At 45.5% G+C, this 17,309-nt stretch overlaps 1 protein-coding gene across 4 annotated transcripts in view; it reads right to left on the bottom strand.

Moving 5' to 3' along the window:
* The window catches only part of adgrb2 (adhesion G protein-coupled receptor B2), a 161,668-nt gene extending 146,049 nt beyond the window's left edge, over positions 1–15,619 (bottom strand). For all 4 annotated transcript variants that reach the window (XM_037474375.2, XM_037474377.2, XM_037474378.2 and 1 more), the window contains exon 1: positions 15,116–15,619. The gene's annotated coding sequence lies outside the window, so the exon portion shown is untranslated. The remainder of the gene's footprint in view (positions 1–15,115) is intronic.
* Between the last annotated feature and the right edge of the window lie 1,690 nt (positions 15,620–17,309).

Raw genomic sequence — 17,309 nt, 5'->3', positions numbered from 1 at the left:
ACTGCCAATTATAGCCCTCTCTGGCCAAACACGTCGCTTGTCTTCAGGTCTGGAACGGAGTGACTTAAGTATCCACAGTGGGATTGGCCTTTTCCCTCCAATTAGGCTTAGTTATTTTAGACATCTGCCACAAAAAAAAAAGCAGAAGCAGCAGCAGCAGCAGCAGCAGCAGCCGAGGACATATTTCAGGCTGTATTAGAGCGTCCCTCATTGCCGGGATGATTTTCTTCTGGAGTGGTGTTTATGGTGGTTATAAAGAATTAAATTAAAACAGTCAGGGTCTCGTTACAAGGTGGACACTAACGTTGGTTGATACTTGGTCTGATCTACAGTGCTGTATCACCCCCCCCCCCGTGATCACGAGATGAACCCAGTCTGGTGTATAAAGCAGAGTTATCACATTATCTTCTGATGATGTCAGCCTTTACCACCTGACATTACAATTTGGGAAAGATTCTAATCATGACGGTGCAAATAACAAGGAACATGATGGTGCATTTTCTTTTGAAATACACATCCATGTGATGGAAGATCCTGCTAGGAAGCAAATAGGGATGGTGATGAGGGATCCTTTCACTGTAACGGCAAAAGGAGATAGAGACGCATACACACACACAAAAAAATACACACGGGTGCACCTTTGAAGAGTGTATGGAGTGTATAGAGTGTATGGAGTGTATAGAGTGTATGGAGTGTATAGAGTGTATAGAGTTGAGATTTGGCTGCCAGCCAGTGACAGATATTACAGCCATAAGTTATTATGTTCTGGCCTCGGATGAACTCGGGTTTAACTCGCAAGAATGGTTATTAAATTATTAAAAAAAATGATTGGAACTTTTCATACAGCAAAGAGGATGCAGTAAAAGTGGTGATCGTATGTTGGAGAAAGATAAAATGATATGATGGTACAGTGGTGATACTCTAGCGAAGATAAAATAAAGATATAAAAAGAAGTTGATTAAAATCTTGGGAAGAGACTTCAGAAATCAATGTAGAACTACACACTTCAACTTAAGGGTCATGAGGTTGAAAAACAAACCACTTTGAATAATTGATGTAATATTTATGATTAAAAAGAGAACGCAAGACACAAAAATCACGACCCCCCCCAACCCCACTTTTTCTATTAACATTCTCAAAGTGGTTTTCAAATTAGCTCAGTAAGGGTTTACAAAAAACATGAATTTGATTTAATTAACATTTGTGCTATTGTGAACTTGAGTCCTCACAAATGCTAACACCTAAACATGTTTTTGGCTGAAGCTTAACTATGTCTGGATCAGGTAGAGCTATTCTTTTTACACTAAAGCCTTTAAAAGTGCAATTTATTATCTCATTGAACACGGTTAAAGTCCAAAGGAATACATGTATTTTTCAATAATTACAATGTCGCAACTAACTTGAGCAGATGTGCTTTTGACAATAGCTAATAATGCAAGGAGCATTCCTCTAACTGTAATTCATTCATACTTTATTTCTTTCCTTATTTCATAAATACTTTACCCTAACAAAAGGGTTCCAACCTTGATTGGGTTCATGCTTCAGTCATATCTTCAGCTCCTTTAGAAGATCCTCAGATAGTTTGAGGCAAGTGAGACAGGCAGGATGAATGCCAACAAAGACGCTATAGAAGTAGAATGGACGAGTGGGTTGGAAAAAAAAGAAAATATTTTCAGCATCACGCCTCCACAATTGATGAGCATTGCAGTGCGTCTCATGAATATATGATGATTGAGTCCACAAAGCAAGCACTGAGACACTCTGCGAAATACAAAATGCAAAGTTAGGAACTACCAGGGGGTGAGGAGGAGAAAAAGAGATTTATTATCACAGTCTTCTGGAAAATCTAGTTAGCGCTTGAATAGTTCTCTTTTTCAGTGATTATGTAATTTATGTTCCAAATATGTTCTCATGAACGTATCATTAATTCAATCGTATTGAGCACCTTTAACTATAATCCATAATAGGAGGATTTATTTTGACACATCGGAAGTACCCACAGCACACATCCTTTATAACATAACCGATGTATCGCCCCACAACGCCTTCCTTCATGCATGCCCTGCATTATATTGCATTATAATGTTATATTGGTTGAGTCATTGAGTTCCATACAGTCCCCGTCACATGCACAAGTACAGCTGTCCCTGGAAGGGACGCACTCAACTAATTCATATGTGTGTGTGTGTGTGTGTGTGCGGGTGCGTATCTGAGTGAACATCTCATTGTTCAACTGTTGGTTTTGTTATACAAGCCCCCGCACGGAATTGAAGATTTCTGAAGCCGGCGAGCGACGAGGCGAGTTTGAGTATTCCGCGAGCCCCCGAAAAAAACTTTCCAAAAACCACACACAGGAACCCGGATTTTCAAAGAGAGACGTCTCCATGATGCAGCCATAGCTGTAGGTGTGCAAAGTGAAAACTCAAACATGAAAAGTACTCCGTGCCAGGTAAGGTGGAGGGAATGAAACAAGTATACGCAAGCTTCAGAGAGGGAACACAGCACTTTCAAGTGCGTGCAGAGCGTAGGATGAGATCTAGAAGGGGACCGACATGGGTTAGGGTGATAGGAATGGACAGCTAGACACACACAGAGGCTTTAGATGTTGATAAAAGAGCAACAACAAAAAACACACACACACACACAAGGAAACACACAATGTGCTCACACCGAACTGGCTCACTGCTGGCTTAGTCATGAATAAACGGCCCGAGTTGAGTGCGTGCGTTTTTGTGGGACCCGCGGTACTAATGGAATACTGTACTCCTCACATCTCCCCCCCCCCAAAACCAACGGCACAAAGGCATCAAAACACAGCCGAAGAAAAGCAGGCGGCGAGGCGGTGGGGGGGGGGAGGAGGAGGAGAGCGAAAAGGACGCATTGGCGTCTGAGAGGAGACGCGGCAGACTGACCGCCAAAAGAAGACAAAGACGATCCTTCCGACACGGAGTAATAATGAGCCTTTCCTCCGCACACACAGAGACGAGATGCAGTCTCTCACAAACACAAAAGGAGATTGCGCTCTCGTGGGAGATGCAAATAAATGCGGGAGCTGCACGCGCGGCTGAGGAAAGAATGGAAAGCACGGGGACACCAAGGAAAGGAACAGAGGAGGCGAGTGTAGGGCGAATATCTGAGGGACGAAACTGGTGGGGTCAAACGTTGTGAAATGTTTCCGGCGTGCAGCGGCTCGCTGCGTGGGTATTACAGAAATATTTCAAGAACGGGAAAGGGTTAAAAATGGCTTTCACCGATGGATCTGCTGACGCCTTATTGCACACACACACACACACACACACACACACACACACACACACACACACTGCTAATCTATCCATCTCACACAGACCGGACGGACCCGGTGCATGCAACACCTTCCAACCGCCCCATCATGGCTACCCGCAGTAAGAAACCAGGGGAAAAGGAAACGCGTGTATGAGAGAGAAATTGATCAGGTACATGACGCAACACGTTCGGTCATGCTCTCGCCAGCTTAGCGCCCTGAAATAGAGTCGGTTGAGGGACGAAAAAACAGGAGCCACGACGGAAAATATGTCGCAGGGGAAGAAACGTGCGCGTAATTTGTTCAAGTTCTAATACAAATAACTGTCTCCAAAGTCCCATATCCGTCACATTGTTTCTACCTCATGTAGTCATGTTGTGTCCGAGATCAATATGAAATGCAATTGTTTAGCCATGAAATACTCCTTTGGAAAGTCACTAAATTGTGTTAAAATGTTTCGATGTTACGGTGTTTCCCCAGCAACTAAAGATGTTTTAAATCTGTCTAATTGCAATTGTCAAGTACACGAACATCATCATCTTCATCTTCCTTGTTTTAATGAACGTGGCCTTAGAAACGTTTCCTAGAAATCAGCATTCAAGTTAGTGAATATAATCTTATCAAAGTTAGGTATAAAGGCATAAGCCCCATTATTATTACCCTGCTGTTGACTAAAGTAAACGATCCGATACTCCTTGTATCTGCGTGTGTGTGTGTGTGTGTGTGTGTGTATCTCCTCCTGGCAATGTGACAGCCTTATGAAGGTTGTAATTGCCTGCTTCGTTGAACCTAGCGGAGGGGTCAATATTTCCTGCCGCCACCTCCTGCTGTCCATCTCCGACAGTGGCTCCCACTCCAGACGGCCTCCAGCACGTAAAGGCCAGACACACACACACATACACACACACACACAGGTATATTTCAGCCCGTACCGGTGTGAAGCGGCGCAGTTATGAGGCCTATAACTGCATTGCAAAGCGCTGGCCTGCACGCTCGCAAATTCACAGTGACATTAAAGCACATTCACACCCAAGCGCGTTCACGCGAGGATTGATGTGAGCGGAGCTGCCCTGTCATTCTCTCAATAGGTATTTACAGTCATTAAACCCCGCCTCGAGGGACAACCAAGACCACATGATGAGTGCAGCGCAGTGCGGCCAGTCCTCGGTGGATTGTACCACACATGCCCGACAGCCCGGGCGGCTTGTGTGTCCGTCTGCTTCTCGCGGTGTCCCCCCCCGTGTCTTTACAGTGCGGGGACGTCCAATAGGTTAAGTGCTCGGACGTTAATCTTCCAGCAGCAGGCCCTTCGTAGCGATTCATGTGTTGTAAATTTGCCATGTAAGAAATACCCTGAAAAGCCTTAATGGCAGCACTAATCATTTGCGATGACTTTGGAAATAGATTTAGTGGAGGCCAGAATCCCATAAGCTACATTCTCGTCATAGCTTAAGCTGCGTAGGATTTATACCACATTTGTATGAGGGGTTTAACACACCATCAACTACTTCAATTTACTGATAATCGTAGCAGAGCTTTTGAGAACGTACAAAATGACTCAATTGGAGCCAAATTACTTCATGATATTATCACTTTGGAGAATGTTTCCTGGACTATGTCATAGTAATTTCATTGTAAAATTGAAAGAAATATATTTAATGGCCCTCCATCTTCTGGGTCCCCAACTCTTCCGTCCAAGCGAAGAACCCGGCTTTTCCCGATTATAGAAAACTTTGCTGTGTTTTGCGAATGTTCGCAGTTTGCTTCGCAAGGCGGGGCGATTTCAACAGAGCATCCTCCGGTGAACGAGATCTGCTCTGATTCCAAAAAGCGGATACGTGCATGCAGAGAAACCCTCTCCACTAAGAGACCCACTAGCCAGTCCCCAAGCCATCGCTAAAGAGATTGGCACCATCTGATTACATTTCCAAGGCCGCCTGTTCCTTCAAGGTGCTGCGGTGAAATTCCACCAAAAGGCGAGTCTGCGGCGGCGGCGCCGCAGACTCGGGATCGGCGGCTAAATTGGGATCCGGGGAGAGAGAGGTGCTGACGGTTTGGCAAGAGGAGATTGGACCGCTATGATACCCGGAAACCGCAAGGGGAATTAAAGCCCGCCAGCTATAAAAACCTATCAAAGCATCGCCGCGGCTTTTCTGCTTCACTTGAGCGCATATAGTGAGAGTCATATGGAACTAATGGGCCGTTTTAATGTTAATGCGGAGTGACCGGCTGGGAGTGAAATAATAAAGGCTCCATATGTATCCAAGGAGAGATTGTGTTTTGGGATCATGCTGGGAAAATCATCTTAAATCCGCCCACACGAATATGCTGAAAATGTCTTACTGTCAAGTTTAAAGTGGAATATACTTTTAATGTAGGTACATCTTTCTAACTATATTTTTCATGGGTTTAAGCTCCTTCCCTTTACTTTCAAGTTAATCAAGTCACAAAGAGCAAGAAAAAACGACAAAGCAGTGGGGCCTCACTGGGGGAAAGCAAAGCTCGGGAAATATTCTTTGATGAAGGCGTCTGCTGAGTTGTAATTGTAATAGCGCACGTGTCACGATGTGTCACGCAGTGGGTTTGTCGCAGCGTGTGTGTGTGTGTGTGTGTGTGTGTGTGTGTGTGTGTGTGTGACTACAGATAGCGCTCAGGCTCGGGAGGAAAAAGTTGTGGTTTTCGCGGCGGGTAAAGAAGCAGTTGTGTTCCCGCAGAGTCAGGGTACCACTTTGTTGTGTTAACTGCTCTCGGTGTGTGTCGAGCTCGAGCTTTTTCTCTTTTGAATAAACACTGTTAACATCGGCGAGGCGATGTTTAATCCGATGAGTGGCAACGACTGCTGTGTTTCAGGGCCCGGGGTTCTCTGGACCGACAGCATTCCAATCCTACACATGACAACCTTTTGCCTCTAGTTGTGCGTTTTATGACGCCGCATCTGGGTCAATTTGGTCTATTGCGGCCTCCTTGTTAATAAACACGTCATCCTAAAGATCACGTATTATTTGTGGTACCTACATTTTCAAAGGCATTATTTTTCTGAATTTTGCTACATTTGCACGGTTCAAGACTATACTTTAAACATATTTGGTGGTTTATTATGTACACAATTAAGTGACAACTAGAGGGACTGTTTTTTTGTGATAAACAAGCAAACGAGTGGTCTAATTACGTGCTGTGTGGTCGTTTTAAATCATTAGGGTGCTTTTTGGGGCAGCTTATGATAATGCTGATTACGACAGCCTTCTCCTATAATAACACCTCCATTGAAATCCGAGATTTTCCGTCTGTCACACGTCATGCGGCTTCCTCCCGCCGACCATGCGCCTTATTGGTGACACGCGTGGGCCTTCGTGGCGATGCATTCACACACACCGTGTGGGCCACAGGGGGCATTACTTCATAGGAGCCCCGTGGCCTTTCACTCCAAGGTTTAATTACATCGCTGGCCTCCCCTACAGTCTCATTTCATCTACCTGTATAATTGCTGTGGTGGTGGTAGTAGGAGGGCCGGGTGATGGCACAGCCTCTGGTCTCAACGCTCAGTAGGGAGACGGAAATTACCAAAGGCATCGGGGGAAGGGTAGGGGACCATCGCTCGGCTCCATCGGGCCCCGGGTGTCTCTGAGCTAGAGCCATGGATATCAAAGTCGTGTTATTAACTGCGGTAAATCATTCCTAGACACTTTAAAGTCGGGATAAATAATCGGATTTGCGCCGCAGCTTTTCTTTTTACCTAATTGTTTTTCCATGTCCGCACATTTGCACATCCTCAGAAATGCATTTTGGTTTGTCGGACACTAGCCCTTCCATTAGGAAGTCCTCATACTATTAAAAAGGTGACACCGAAGAAAATCTAATTTGAACGATAAGGACGCCGTAACACCTCAATGAATATGCCCTCCATTAAATTCCACGATATTCAGCACACATAATCCTGTGGTTTCTGAACGGAGGAATATAGCAGCACTTCCTCTACGTGAAAAAAAATATTCTGTATGCACCACACTTGCTTTCTATGCAACTAGAAAACCTGCTCTTTCCCCTAATCCATAGCAAATGAGGGGTTTGCTGCCCCTTAGATGCAGTTCGTACACAGCACAAATGCACCCATTCGAAGGCGGCGGGAAAGTATACAGTATGTAAAAATGAAGAAAAAAAAAAGTTCACTTCAAAATGTTTTACGGCCTGAACATTTTCACAGTTGTGTGTGACTCCACTTGCTGAATGAACAGCGACAACAACAAAAGATGTGGTCCAATGGGAAATGTGAGAAAATGCTGGAGCTCTTTGGCACTTTCGAAAAATCCGTCCAAATCAAGTGCCACAAACCCCTCTGCAAACACCCACTTTGAGCCGTTAGAGCACAACATTTGCGCTGCCATGCGGTACACCTACACGTGGCATCCGTGGCCAAAGGACGCAGACGGCAAACACACAAGAGAAATCAAAAGCACTCAGAGTGGGATCCAACAACGCCACTTTCCAAAAAAGCTACTCCACGTGAAACCAAATCCCTCCACTCGGCACAACACTTCCGCTCACTACGCGCTGTGGACGTTTTTTTCTGGTTGAGGTAAATGGAAGTCATACTTTGCGCATTAGTTCGACTCCCCTGTGAGAAGGAGATCCGGCAGAGATAGCGCAGCTTCGTGGGATTTTGGAAATGGAAAAGGCCGCGTTTTCCCAATCTCAAGCAGATATTAATTCAGTAAAATCAAATAATCTAAAACTAAAACAAGCAATGTGAACAACTATTTTGTTACTGGAACAATAATCAGTACTTTTCTTAATTAAACTTAAATGTAGCCAAATGTGTGTCGGGGTTATTATTTAGTCATCAGCAGACGGCAAGCTACTTGTTGGAACCACCCAATGTGAGTGAATCAGTGTTGCAGGAGAGAATCGCTGGATTAGAGTTTTGCCACGTTGCAGACTTTTTGACCTGCCTCAAGCCTCCTTCGCTCTGTAAATTACTCTGTTTAACAGTTTCAAGAATTAATTCAGTAATACATGCAGACCTCCGTCCACTGGGGAGAGCCACATTTACATTCAACTTCCTTAGTGCAGTCTAAAGCTATTATAGTATAAACTCAACAGCCCTCTACCCTCTCTTTCCCTCGCTCTCATTCTTCTCTCCCTCTTTAACGACCATATTCAAAAGACATCTAGAATTAGACATTGAAGAATGCATATTGGCCTCAGAGTGCGAACAAATACACGGGCTCACAAAAACACAACGTCATTCTCTATAAATCTCAAGCCCAACATTTTAACGACGTACACATCGCGATAATGTGCTCCATGGCAACTCATATGTCCCATGAGCACGCCTGCCACACGCACACGCGCGCTTCTACCACGCATGCCTCTGGAACTGGAACTGGGCCTGTCCACTTTGTTTTGATCCGCAGTGTACATGCAGCAGCTACGACAAGACGCTGGACCTGGGGACCGCACGGAGCCACGGATGATCGCCCCTGCATCGGCGTTCGCACGTACGCAGGTAGTTCGCAAACTCACACAGGGTGAATGAAACATGAACACTGGCGGCCACATGAAAATCACTGCATGCGTACCGCTGAATGCTAGGCGGAGTTTTCTTAACCTCATTTAAAACAGGACAGGGGACCGCAGACTTAAAGAACACATTGTCCGTACAGCGGTACCTTATGAAGCTGGAGCGGGCTTCATTCAACTTAATTGCTCCTACTTTGCAAAGCAATGCCTTATTCCTATTTATCTCCTCTGCAGCTTTTCGTAAATGGTTTAATAAAGCCCTTTTGCACAGTATCCCAATACACCCCTTGCATGCACAAGACATTATATTTATCAAGCCGGCACTTGCAACACCGGGGCACCCACATGCACACACACACACATGCACACATGAGATCCTGTTAGATCCCACCACCGAAGGAGTCCAGGCTCTGTCTGCTTCCGCAGGAGCACAGTATTCCACTTGTTGGGCTGTGAATACAAAGCATCCTCTTCTATAAGGAGCTGTAATACAGGCCGATCAGTATCACAGTGGGGGGAAAACTCTGCGGATGCCGAGGCCAGCAGACTACGGGAGATTAGTATGTGCCCTTTGAGCGAGGAGTGAAGCAGTGGAAGCAGAAACCTGCTGGTGCGTGAGCGGCAAAGGATAGTTACTGCATCCGTCTTTCTGGGGATGCGGGAATTTTCCATTACATAATAGGAGTAAGCGAAAAGGGGTGAGACCATGTTATGGAATCTCAAAAGAAAATAGAGAGACGAGAGCAGGAAGCGTCGGGGGGAGATGGGATAGGAAATCACAAGGCGGGAATCGCTCAATAAGTTGTTAAAGGAGAAACCAAAGAAAAGGCATTAAATAAATCTGCTCATGTGAACCTCATGGGCCCTCCTGCACCGCACTTTGAAAAAAGCAGATTTAGATGCTCAGAATCAATACAATCCGCCAGCTCGTGCTGGTTCTCCATCCCCAAAGGCCACACATCATGAACAACATTTTTTTTTTTAAAAGGGGGCAAACATTACTTCTGCAACGCGACCAGCTTCCAGACAGAAATACGCACAAAGACACACAGGCGGACAGTTTCACAGCAGGTAACAACCTGAAATTGCTCTGATTGCCCAGTAAAAACGTCATGTTCGTCTCTGCACAAAGAGAGTTATTAACACACAAGCAAAATGAATTAACTGTTCTCAATGGTTGGATTGTGGCGGTTTCTTATCCTATGCGCAATCAATATTAATCAGAGATGTGAACCATCCCTGCGATTCTAGGCACTTCATGTGTTTGGTTTCCCCCCCCCCCTCCCTCCTCATCCTCCTGCAACCCTAACTTATTTATTCCTAAGGAGTCCCATCCTTTCATTATTCTTGCCAAAAGGCTTAATTAATTGTAGAGGGTGAGTCTACAGGGCCGGGGCTTTTTTTCTTTTTCTGTTGCTTTTCCTTTTTGTGCCCCCGCCGAGCCCGAGCCCGAGCCCAGTCATGCTGATACAACGCCCCAAAACAAAATGGAACTCGCCGCAAATATTGACACAGTCACTCGGGGACTCGCGCCAAATGAACGTCGCCGCCCCAGAGTGACTGAGGGCATTTGTGACTCCAAATGGAGCACGGCAGAGCATAGGAAGTAAGAGGGCACATTGTATGACGCTGTGGGGAGGACGAGAAAAAAAGCACCGCCCTTAGAAAAATCACCTCTGATCCCTTCTGCTTTGTCAAGCCCTCTGTTCTTTATCCTCTGTGATTCATCCAAACACGGACATTTTTGTTCTCCCTCATTGGCCCGTTGCAAAGCTTGAAGGTTGACAGCAGAGTTTATGAAAAATCCTCGTTGACGGTAAATCCTTCTGGAGCAGGCTCCCCGCCGCCCCCACACAGACTTAAAATCATGCATCGACCTAGGAAACAAACAGTCCTATCTTAATTTAAATAGCACGCAAGCAAGCAGGCGCCACTATCACACTGCATACTATATTTTACTCCCTCCCGCTGTGTGTGGGAAGTAATGTCTGCTCTTGCCACTCGGATCCGCTTCAGCGGAAGTGTCATGGGAAATGGAGAGATATGGATGAGGAAGGGCTTAGTTTGTATGTGAGTGAGTGAGTGGGAGAGAGAGACAGACAGACACAGAGAGAGAGAGAGAGAGAGAGGCATTAGTGCGTGGCCAGATATTGAAGATGTTATTAGTATCCCATTTACAGTGCTTATGAAAGTGCCATATATAACTGGGAGGTTTTTATCTGCAGTTGACATGCGTCACACTGTCCCTTTGGTTGCATTTCCAGCAGCTGCTCAGACGATCGCTCGTTGATGGCGTATACCTGCAGCCTCATACATCCGTCTCGTTTAACCTTCCTGCTGTGCCACGGTCAAAACTGACACAATTCACATCTGTGTGTTGTAATAAATGTGTGTGTGTGTTTTTCTCTTCTTCATCATCTCATGACACGTGGTCTCCTTTCCGGTTAATATTCAAGGCAATAAGAGGATTCAAGAGGACTTTCTCAACCAGTCGGACAAGCATCAATTCTTGCAACATTCAGATATGCTAACTTCTCCCTTCATGGGACCGAAAAATTATAACTCTATACGCCCGACTAGAGAAAACCTTGCAATACAACATGTGGGCTTGCTACTCTGTTGAGCTATTGCACTCCTCCACCTTGCCAACATTTTTACTCTATGGAAGGGTTAAAATAACCAAGCATCTGACTGCACCTGTAAATAAAGCACTTGTAAAAATCGTCCCTGGTGCCACAGAGAGAGGAGCTCGAGAGATCTCTGGGGATGTCCTCGGCCAGGTTGGCGAGGGACATACGAACCCAGAGCGGCAATTTATTTTCTTTCTGGGGCCACAAAGGCGGGATGTTCTTTTTGTTGTTTCATCAATACCTTATCCGGCAAATGATGTCCATGAATTCTCAACACACGCCTAAAGCCGTACAACTGAACTGATTTTTTTAATTATTATTATTATTATTTTATAATAATCATTTACAGAAAATGGATAACATTTGATTTGATTAAATTTGATTTTCTTGATTAATTATTACCTTTGATGTAATTTTCTCATTCAATTACAATGAGAATGTTAAAGGTTTGGTAACAGTCTGATGTAAAATACAGAATGAGTTAATTTCCCCATTTTCCCCAATGATATTTGGCCAGAGGGTTTGGGCTTTATTGAATGGATAACCCACAGAGAAGCCTTTAAACCATGACCCAGATATTTTGGGTTTCAAACATATTGCAACAAAAAGAAAATAATGAAGTTTTGTCACGGCTTCTTTCCAGGGGGGAAAAATTCTTCTTGACATGTTTTATTTGGCTTGAATTCAAGAAAAAGGTTTATTGAAGCATTTTTGAGCCAATCTTGGTCTTGGTCTCGTACAATGGGACTGGAAGTTCGTACAGTGGGACGGGAGTCTCGTACAGTGGGACGGGAGTCTCGTACAGTGGGACTGGAGTTTCGTACAGTGGGATGGGAGTGGGACTGGAGTTTTGTACAGTGGGACTGGAGTTTCGTACAGTGGGATGGGAGTCTCTACAATGGGACTGGAGTTTTGTACAGTGGGACTGGAGTTTCGTACAGTGGGACTGGAGCTTTGTACAGTGGGACTGGAGTTTCGTACAGTGGGATGGGAGTCTCTACAATGGGACTGGAAGTTCGTACAGTGGGACGGGACTCTCGTACAGTGGGATGGGAGTTTAGTATAGTGGGACTGGAGTTTCATACAATGGGACTGGAGTTTTGTACAGTGGGACTGGAGTTTAGTATAGTGGGATTGGAGTCCAATACTCGGCTTTGATCCAGCAATACTTTTTGTTGGCAAAAAGCTTCCAAAACATTTTTATTGTATTCAGGCCAAATGAATCCAAAACTACAAACCACTGGTATTATATTGTTTGATTTGTTTTTTTTTCACACTGTTTATTAAAAAGCAGGAAATTTTAGCCTGAATTCAATAACCCTTGACTGTTTATTGAAAAAGTAGTGAGAATACTTTCCGTTTTCCTACGACAAAACAAAGGTAAGAAATATGTATCTAACACCACAGAGAAGTTAATGAGTATGATTTCCATGGTAATTTTGAAAGTTGTGGCACTCACTGTAAAGTAACCCAAATGTTTCCAAACTAGATGTATAGATGCATTCATTGCAAAAAAGAGCACAACAATTATCAGTACTTTGTCTGGAACTCCATTTAAAAAAATAGCATCCATGTTGAGAACTGGTCCTGAATGGATACTGCGAGCAGGGTTGCAAGTGATGCGATAATAGACTCAGAGAGTTTGCAACAAACCAATGCCCCTGACTACCCCTTTGTCCTCTACACGGCAGGGTTAATAAAAGGAGCCTTCTCTTACATTCAACTCATCAGACATCATCCGCGGTTTGCTCATCCCCGCTAAAAGGGGACACGGCCCTGCCGGCTCCATTAGTTCTGACAGCAGCCCGGAGAAATAAAACAAACAAGGTTATTGGATGCGTTTAAAAAAAGGAAGAGGTGATGCCGTTATTCACTGCTCACATTCGGGGTGGAGGCAGGCATTCGGTACACAGAGAAGTCTCCATTTGCCCTCAGTGTGCTTTACTTTGTTCTGTGGTCAAAACGAGTTTACTCTTCTAATGATTTCCCTTTTCATAAAAGTCAATTTCATGATCACTGGACTTCCTGTTCGGGAGATGAGTAATGCTGCAGGCTAAATCTGACCGTTTATTGCAAATCCTCAAAGGTGCCAAGAGCCAAAGTGACAGTCAACGCTCATGAATCAGTGTTCCTGTTAAATAGCCTGCACAAGTTCCCCCACCGGGGCTGCTGTAGTGAAGTCTGGCTCGATTCAGTGGGGAAATAATTTAAATACGGTAGGAAATTGCTCAAGATACCACAGATGGCTACTTGGGGAATAAAATAATGGAGGTCGCTGCTGCCATGTGTGTAACAGTCTTTTATTTGAGGGGGGTTTGATAGTGCAGTGGGAGTTTTGTTTTTAGAGGCGTGCAGTGCTCAACAGATGGGTAGAAACAAGAGACGGAGGGGGGGGGGGGTTTGCTCGGAGGCTCTTTTGCACTCCCGATTGCGCGTCCCGGGTTGTCATTCCCGTTCAGCGTCACCGGGGCCACCTGCTCGCTACATGGGGGCATACGAGGCCAGCGCCGGACGAACCCGTTTCCACAGACTCGATAAGAAAAAGACAACAAAAAAAACTCATCATTCGTCGGAAAAAAATATAATTCAGAATCGATCTGGGAGGATGTACGGTGAAGATTTAAAAAAAAGAAAGCAGCACTGCGGCAGACGCACCACAGTCAGAGGCGCCCACTGATAAATCGGACCTCCGCTCAGTGCGTGATCAGGTAGCTTTCAAAGGGCTTTCTGTTGAGTGGCGAGACGCCAGTACGGATGTAAGTCACCCCCCCCCCCCTTTCAATCCCGAGCGCAAGCTCACTGGCGTCCTCGGTGCATCCTGGCTTTTTAGCATTCAACGGGCGAAGGCACCCACTTACCCGGGCGCACAGTTCGCACAGTCGTGAACCAGGGCACGGAATGGAGGGGGGGGGGGGGGTCATGTCGGGCCATCAGGGGCACTGCGAAGGAAGCGTCGATGTCGTGGAGAAGCTGTGGTTTTAGACACGGCACTCAAAAAAAACTCAAAATGGCATCGTGGACCCCCCCCCCCAAAAAAAAAGACCGGAAAGAACACAACATGATTGTGTGTGTGCGTGTGTGTGTGTGTCGGGAGGATGGAGGACGTGAGGATGTGAATGCGTCGAGAGAGGCGAGTCCGTAGTACGGAAGGTGGAAATAAAAGTGTCCGTGCTGGCTCTGTGCGCACAATGTGCGTGGGTGCGTGCGTGCGTATTTCTTTTGGCCACTGCGCAAAGTTACAAGTCTGCCAGCGGCTTTGGCGGCAGTCATACAGCTCCCTGTGTCTCCCCCTGAGCGGCTCAGCATTCAGGGGGCTGCTGCTGTCCACCTGGGCTCCACTAATGGGCTGTAATTCAGCCCGCTCAGATGGACTGGAGGGTTTTTTTTCTTCCCGCGGCTGGTACTTCCGTTCAGGTTCACCGATCACACATCCCGCGGACAACTGTCAACACACTTGAGTTTGGATGAAACAGCCGAGAGCGAGGAGCCGGCTCCCCTTTTGAATTTGAGACCGCATGCGTCAATAAAACCGGACACACGGATGCTAAGAATCAAATAAACAGACACGCCGTTAGCCTGCAAATCTTTTGGAGTAAAAAAAAAGAAAGAAGAAAAGGCGCATAAGAACCCGTCCAGCATTTTTTATTTGACAGCAATGTTGAGTTTAATAGATGAGGTGTGTTACCTGATCGCTGTCAGCAGTAGTTATTTAATGCGACGGCTATTCCCCGACCGGTTCCGTGGATACAAATTAAGTTTCCCATCCATGGCACGTCTCAGATGGAGAGGGAGACAATCATTCATTCAGCATCGACGCTGCGCGGAATCTTCTCCCCGCAAATGTTCTGTGCGAGGCATTCCCACTTCTGCGTCTCCGAAACAGACCGAAAAAAATAAAGTGTAAAAAAATAAATAAATGTAAAAATAAGGAAGGCTCGCTAAGGACATGAGATCATAAAGTATCCGCAACCTGCAACGAAAGAACGGCAATTCAAAAGAAAAAAAAATGAAGAGGCAACCTCGCCCTTTGTATATGTCCAGTTCTGTTCAAGAATACATCCACGTCATATAATCTCCATGGCTTTGCGCATATAGGCACGCCGTATATTCCAATGTAGTGAGAGGAGAGGTCGCTCACAGGGCTCAGTGGGATATGCCCGGTACTCCACGTCCGAGGAAGCTCTTCATTTTAAGAGCTTGAAGATGTGGATAGGAGGGAAATAGGGAATTAATTAACAAAAAAAAAAGAGGAAAAAAAAGAAGAAGCTTACTCTCTTTACTGCCCCTATCCTCTCCACTATCATGTCAGAGGGTGAAACGTGTCTGTGGCTCGCGCCTGCTCCGGCATTCCGCGTAGCTTTCCACACGCAGTGGCTCGCGCTCACACTCTCCTGCAGTCGGCGAACGGAGATGCGCGCTCCCGCCGCCCTCCGCCAGGGGATCCGTCGAGCGCGTTCGCGACGACAGCCTCCCTCCCTCGCGCTCTTCCCACTCCCCACCGCCAATCGCTCGTTGTGACGTCAGCGCGCGCGATTTCCAAACACAGCCGGTGCACATGGAGAGTGGTACGGCATTTCTATTTATTCCATTTATTTGTGACGCAGGACATTTTCCCACTTCTGCTCCAGCTCAGATGAACACGACCGCTCGCATCCTTGTATTGATAATATCTACAAGCGCAGGCGGCCATTTTGAGACCTCTTTATCTAATGCAGAGGGTCAGGACAGTCGGCCCCCCAGCAGTCCCTCCACAGGTCTGAATGGAAGTCAAAGGCGGCGGCAAAAGTGGATCTAGAGGCCCCTAGATCTAGAAGGACTCTCGGATAAACCTCCATGGTTTTTTCTTATTGTCTGCTGAATCAGACCCAGTATCATCATCATCAATCATTAAACCTAGCTGCGAAATTGAGACCGATTCATAACCGGCTTAATGTTTCGAACTTTATCAAAGCATAAGAATCTTAACCGCTAGATAATATGTCACGTTACAGTGTTGCTGGAAACTCATAGAAAACACAGGTTAAATAACCCAACACTATTTTGCCAAGATATCATCCACATGACAATATGTTGCCTTGTTATCTCTTTGGCCATATACCAAAATATATCAACCCCCCCCCCCCCCCCTTAATGTTTCCATGGCTTCCGATGTTGCACTTATATCGCAAGCATCCTCTCTACAGTAGAAGATGTGATTAGATTTAGAAGAATCTTTGCAGAATATATTTACATATGGATGAGTAAAAGTGGCGGGACATCAGTCAGCTGAAGTGCTTCTTTGGAAGGTTTGGAGGTGGGGGGAGGAGATGTTGTGGTACAGCTCTTTAAGTGGAAACATATTATCAAACATCCATTTATTCATCCACCAACTACTCGCAGCTCTGCAACCGATTATCCATTTTAGGAATACAAGACCTTACTCTCATAAGTAGAAACACGACAGAGAATGAAAGCTTTTGCATACAGGGAAGTTTCTCTGGTTAATGAAGAGTCAATGAGCGTGCAACACATTGGCAGTCCAGCACAGAGGAAGGACAGATGCACTGTGGAACAACTCAAGGTGGACAGCATTCATTTCAAGATCCAGATTTGAAAACTGCTGATGCGCTGAGCCAACGCAGAAAAAATAGAAGCTCTCACGGGACTGTGCCTGTTAGATTACAGCGTGTACAGGGCTGCGAATGAACTAGGAAACCTAGGAAAGTCCAAAATTTGCCTTAAAAGTTCAGGCCGCATTTATTGCGTTCCTTCAAGTCATGTAACTTATCAGTTTCTTGGATTTCTTTATTTCTGGACAAAGAAATGTCTCTATTTTCCATTAAGGAATTATCTTCCTTAACATCAGGCGTAAGATGTTCTCCTCAGTTTGTTGATTCAAT

Source organism: Pungitius pungitius, chromosome 17 (genome assembly GCF_949316345.1).
Source record: "Pungitius pungitius chromosome 17, fPunPun2.1, whole genome shotgun sequence".
Lineage (NCBI taxonomy): Eukaryota > Metazoa > Chordata > Actinopteri > Perciformes > Gasterosteidae > Pungitius > Pungitius pungitius.
Note: the sequence above shows the minus strand (reverse complement) of the source record. Positions and strands in the feature narration are given on the sequence as shown.